Consider the following 6,262-nt stretch of genomic DNA (forward strand, 5'->3'; position numbering starts at 1 on the left):
TGCAAGGTATGGTGAAACTCCCCGGATCTCTCAGCTTTTGGGGTAATTTCCTTTGTAAAATAGCACTGCACTCTTCAGTGAGCGCTACAGTCTCATAGTCCTCCATTTTCCTTTTCTTTGACAGAATCTCCTTCATGAACTTAACATAGCTGGGCATCTGATCCAAGGCCTCAGCAAAAGGAATGTTTATGTGCAGCTTTTTAAATACCTCTAGAAACTTAGAAAACTGTTTATCAAGTGTAGTCTTTCTAAGCCTCTGAGGGTATGGAACTCTAGCTGGCTGCTCAATAACAACTAGCGGACTCTGTGCTGACTGTTGATGGTCTTCAGTAACCCTTTTGGAATCAGACTGTTCACCCATCCCTTTATTTTGAACCACTGCCTGTGGATATCTAGGCTGCGTAGTTTGCTTCCCACTCCTCAGAGTAATTTCCTGTACTTGCTCCTTGGGGTTTACTTCAGTATTGCTAGGCAAGTTTCCCTGGGGTCTGATATTGAGCAAATTGACCAACTGCCCAACCTGTGTCTCAAGGTTTCGAATAGAGGATCTGGTCTCAGTCATAAATTGAGTCTGAGTATTAGTAAGAGTCAACAAGGCAGCTTGCAGTTCATTAGGCCTCTCAGGTTGAGGCATTGATTGTTGAGGCCTAAACTGTTGTGATGATGAAGCTTGATTCATAGGTGACTGAGGCATGTTATTCTGAAATTGGCCCTGAAACTGAGGTTGTTGGCCTTGATTATTCTTCCACGAAAAATTGGGATGATTTCGCCACCCAGGATTGTAGTTGTTGGAAAATGGATTATTGAGTGGCCTTTGAAAGTTTCCCACCGCTTGAACTTGGGCATGATCCATTGAGGTGTTATTATTTATACAGATAGGGCACTGATCGACAGAATGAGCACCACCACACATTTCACACCTCACCGCCATCTGAACCGCATTAGCAGATACACTGCTCTGTTGTAACTGCTTGGTCAGAGAGGCTACTTGCGCTGTTAAAGCAGTGATTGCATCAAGCTCATGCACCCCTGCTACCTTTCTGGCTCCAGATGATCTTTCCTCAGACCATTGATGGTTATTTGTGTCCATGTCCTCTAGCAACTTATAAGCGCCAGTTGCGCTCTTGTTCATAAAAGTACCACCTGCTGCAGCATCAATAATGGTTCTGGTTGTAGGACATAAACCATTGTAGAAATTCTGTACTAGCATCCACTGTTCAATGCCATGATGAGGACATCTTCTCAGGAGTTCCTTAAACCGTTCCCAAGCTTCATACAGTGACTCTCCGTCATTCTGGCAAAAGTTATTTATCTCTCCCCTCAATTTAGCAGCCTTGGACGGAGGGAAGAATTTGGATAAAAATTTCTGAGCTAGATCTTGCCAGGTGACAATAGAATTTGGCTGCAGAGAGTTCAGCCAACTTTTAGCTCTGTCCCTTAGAGAAAATGGGAAGAGCCTAAGCTTGATTGCGTCATCACTCACCCCATTATATTTGAAGGTTCCACACAGCTCCAGAAAGTTGGACAAATGGGTGTGAGGATCTTCAGAGGGCAACCCATTGAATTGCACAGAGGACTGCACCATTTGTAAAATAGCAGGCTTGATTTTGAAGTTGTTGGCCTCTATAGCTGGTGGGCGTATACTATTTTGTACTCCCATCAGAGTGGGTAGCACATAATCTCTCAGGCTCCTCTCAACATTGGTCTGAGCCTGAACCCCTTGTACAACTCCTGGATTTAGAACATTCCTGCCATCCCCGTCATTCTGTGCCATCTTCACAGAATTCTGGGCCTCTCTCTTGCTCTTTCATATTTAATTGCAAGACTTTTCAATCTCGGGATTCAGAGGAACAAGTGTGGCTTTTCCTTTTCTACCACGCATATACCAAAATTCACCTGAGATAGAAAAATTAAGCAACTAAACAGATTAGAAACAAGATAAATTAAAATCAAATTAGAATAAAAATTAATTAGACTGATATTGATAATTATTTTCAGTCCCCGGCAACGGCGCCAAAAACTTGTTGCGAAATTTATAGCTATGCAAGTGCACACAGTCGCAAACTCGTAATAAAATGGTAAAACCAAGTATCGTCCTCAAGGACTGATTTACCAATTACCAGTCAATTAATTTCTTGTTCTATTTGATGAATTGAAATTCTTGATTTTTATAAATACAGCAAAAGAAACTACAAATTACGTAAACAATAATTGAAAATTAAATAGAATAACAACTAATGGAAAAACTTTTAATTTAATCACTGAGAAACAATTAGGATATTCAATCTCATCAACTATCCTCCCTATTATTCCCTAATGCAAAGTGTGAATTCTCCTTCTTTTGACCTAATTCAATTAACAAGTTGATAAAGCAGCCTATACTCATACTATGAATTATAATCTCAACCTAGGTGACAATTTCCTATATTTCTATGGTAAATTGAACCACGCAGGTAGCATTAATCTCAATCAACTTAATAACAGTTACACAATTAATTCAGATACTTTCGTTCTAAATTAGAATTATGTCCAATATAACCACAGTATAATTAAATCTCACTTCTCAGATTTTGACTTAAAAACATATGTAAATGACTAAAGATGGCCAATCAATAATCAATTTAAAAGAACAGATTATATGGAATTGAAGAAGAGTGAAGAAGAAGAATATTAAAATTGCATTAGTTCATAACAGGGATTCAAATGATTCAATTAAACATCCTAAACAGAAAATTAGTTCCTAGCCATGGTGCTAATCACAACAGAAATTAAAGATAACATCAAGAAGAAGAAAAACATGTAAAAATACTCTAAGCTTGAGCCTTCAAACCAGTCCTCTTCCCTTTCGTCCGTACCTCTTCTTTCTTCTTTCTCGCCAAGTTAAAACCTAAGGTTTCAAATTTTAAAGAGGCGGGCCGTGGCTCTACATACACTATGCCGCGGCCCGTGCCCAAATTCCTGGGCAAAAAGCCCTTTCCATGCCGCGGCCCTCTGTAGCCATGCCGCGGCCCGCATCACGAATTCTGGGCAAAACGCCCATCTATGCCGCGACTCTCTATAGCCATGCCGTGGCCCGAAGATGTCCTCAAAAACAATGCTTCTGTTTCTCCCCCTAGCCGCGGCTCCACTTTGCTCATGCCGTGGCTCTTAAGGAATTTCTCAATTCTTCAAGTTTTCATCCCAAAATTTCACCAACACTTCCAAATTGTGTTGAGAACCATTCTTAATCAAAATATGATGAAAAACTTGATTATTTCTTCCCTTTCTTTGGCATTTTCTTCCACATGCTCAATTCTTCCGGATATTCACAAAAAACAAACAAATAAAGCATAAACCCGCACTAAATGAAAGAAAAACGAAATAAAAGACTACTAAAAACATCACCAAAACATAACAAAAACTAGACTCAACAACGTACATCCACACGTTCATGCATAATGTATCCCAACAATATGCCAAATTTCGATTTCAAACCCGGCATGATTAACCTCTTACCAACCTTCCATGGGTTGGAAAATGAGAGTCCGTACGTACATATACGGGAATTCGAAGAGGTGGTGGCTACATTAAACAACCGAGCTGATGTCACCAACATTGTGAGATTCAAATTCTTTCCTTTCTCTCTCAAAGACAAAGCAAAAAGTTGGTTGTATTCCTTAAGGCCTAGATCTATTGGAACATGGGACGAAATGACAAAAGCATTCTTTGCCAAATATTTCCCGCCCCATAAGACTAGTAGCCTTAAGAGGCAAATCTCTACCTTGATCCAGAAAGACCATGAAACTTTCCATCAGGTCTGGGAGAGGTTTAGAGATTTGATAAATCAATGCCCACATCATGGATACGAAAGCTGGCGTCTGATCAGCTATTTCTATGACGGTCTCACAACCGGACATAGACAATTCATACAAATGATGTGCAATGGCGAATTCCTTCAAAAAGATCTCGATGAAGCTTTCGAGTACCTCGACGATCTTGCTGAAAAGTCCTACACATGGAATGGACCAAGTCCTATGGACAAGCCACGATCAATTGGAATCTACCAATTGAGGGAAGATGACAACGTCAAAAGCCAAATTGAATCATTGAGACAAAAATTTGAGGCTTTCAAATCTCAAGAAGGCAGAGGAATCCATATGGCTGCAAAGGTAGAGACACGAGATCCATGATTCATCTGTGGAGGAACGGAACATCAATCGCAAGAGTGCCCAACTCTTTGTGAGTTAAGAGGAGGAAATGAGGAACACTGCAATGCTTTAGGGGATTACAAGAAGCCTTATAACCCTTTCTCAAACACTTATAATCCTGGTTGGCGCAACCATCCAAATTTCAGCTGGAAGGATTCGAACCAAGCATCTGGAAGCCAATGGAGGCCTGAGCAGCAACAACCACCAAAATCATACAACGCTCCTCAAAATAACATGCAGTCAAGTAATTCTCTTGAGAGTACTTTGCAAATGCTTGCACAAACTCAAACAGCCTCAACTCAAGAGCTTAAATCTTGTTTCACACAAATGGTAGAGGAAATGAAAGATATGAAAGTCCAAATGACAAAGCTAAACACTACTTTGGCAATTCAAGAGCATGGGAGACTTCCCGCTCAACCTCTAATCCATCAAAAAGGGCAACACATGGCACAAACCTCCTCCTCTGCAGATACAAATTTCAAAGAGGTTAATGCCATCACTACTCGAAGTGGTCAAAGTACGGTTTCACCGTTAACTAAGACAACGAGTACGTCAATGCCCGCTCCAGATGATGATGTGCCAATAAGCATTCCAGTAAAGGCACCCTTTCCTCAAGCTTTGAAATCCACTGGAAAGGTACTGGAAAATCATGGTGAAATCCTAGACCTTTTAACACAAGTGAAGATCAACTTGCCATTGTTGCATGTGATCAAACAAGTGCCGGCTTATGCCAAGGTTATCAAGGATTTATGCACCGTTAAAAGAAAGCACCATGTCAAGAAAACTGCATTCTTGGCAGAACAAGCTAGCGCGGTAATTGACTGCAAAACACCGCCTAAGTTCAAAGATCCTGGTTGTCCCACCATCTCATGTCAAATTGGGGAACAGGAATTTGGTCAAGCACTTCTAGACTTATGAGCAAGTGTAAATCTCATGCCATATTCAATATACTTGCAATTAGGTCTAGGAGAACTCAAGCCCACATCTGTGGCGCTACAACTGGCTGATCGATCAGTTAAGAAACCTCGGGGAATAGTAGAAGACGTTCTTATTCAAATTGAAAAATTCTATTACCCTGTTGATTTTCTCATCTTGGACACACAATCTGAAGTGAGTATAGAGTCCAAAATTCCCATCATTCTTGGTAGACCTTTCCTCGCAACAGCTAATGCACTCATTAACTGTAGGAATGGTCTCATGAAAATCTCTTTCGGGAACATGACTCTAGAAGTAAATGTTTTCGACATCGGTAAACAACCACCTGACAACGATGACTGTTTCCAATCCTATCTGATCGATACACTTATTTCGGAAGAGGTCGAATCGAAATACACATCTAATCATTTTAATCACCTCTTCCAAATTTTAGAAATTTCTGAGCCCGATGAGTCTGTAATCAACCTTGAAATCATCAAACACTCACAGGCTAGAAGAACCATGTTTTGGAATCCAATCTTTGAGGAACTCCCTCAAGATCGAGAAACACCAAAACCATCCATTGAACAAGCTCCTAAACCAAAGTTGGCCCAACTTCCTGACGGTCTTAAGCATGTTTTCTTGGGAACTAACAACACTTTTCCTGTCATAATATCCTCCAAGATCACTGCCACACAAGAGCGCCAACTCATCAATGTGTTGCAAGAACAAAGAGATGCATTAGGATGGACGATAGCTGACATCAAAGGTATTAGTCCATTAATTTGCTCCCATCACATTCAATTGGAAGACGGGGCTATAACGCGTCGTGACCCTCAAAGAAGATTGAGGCCAACGATGAAGGAAGTAGTAAAGACTGAAGTCTTGAAACTTCTGGATTCTGGCATAATCTATCCTGTTGCTGACAGTAAATGGGTCAGCCCAACTCAAGTTGTTCCCAAGAAATCTGGGGTAACAGTGGTACAAAATGAAAAAGGGGAATTTGTTCCTACCAAGGTCACAACTGGGTGGCGCATGTGCATTGATTATAGAAAGTTAAATGCAGCCACCCGTAAAGACCATTTTCCACTTCCATTCATTGATCAAATATTGGAACATGTGGCAGGTCATTCTTTCTATAGTTTTCTCGATGGTTATTC

General features: G+C 40.7%; 2 non-coding genes across 2 annotated transcripts; one reads left to right on the forward strand and one right to left on the reverse strand.

Annotated features, from left to right (window-relative positions):
- Nucleotides 1-1,220: 1,220 nt before the first annotated feature.
- LOC133793145 (small nucleolar RNA R71) lies at nt 1,221-1,327 on the forward strand. The gene has a single exon (XR_009874605.1). It is a non-coding gene; the product is annotated as a small nucleolar RNA R71 (small nucleolar RNA).
- Nucleotides 1,328-3,737: 2,410 nt separating this feature from the next.
- On the reverse strand, nt 3,738-3,844 carry LOC133793033 (small nucleolar RNA R71). Its single transcript, XR_009874497.1, has one exon. It is a non-coding gene; the product is annotated as a small nucleolar RNA R71 (small nucleolar RNA).
- Between the last annotated feature and the right edge of the window lie 2,418 nt (nt 3,845-6,262).

The sequence above is a fragment of the Humulus lupulus genome, chromosome 7 (genome assembly GCF_963169125.1).
Source record: "Humulus lupulus chromosome 7, drHumLupu1.1, whole genome shotgun sequence".
Lineage (NCBI taxonomy): Eukaryota > Viridiplantae > Streptophyta > Magnoliopsida > Rosales > Cannabaceae > Humulus > Humulus lupulus.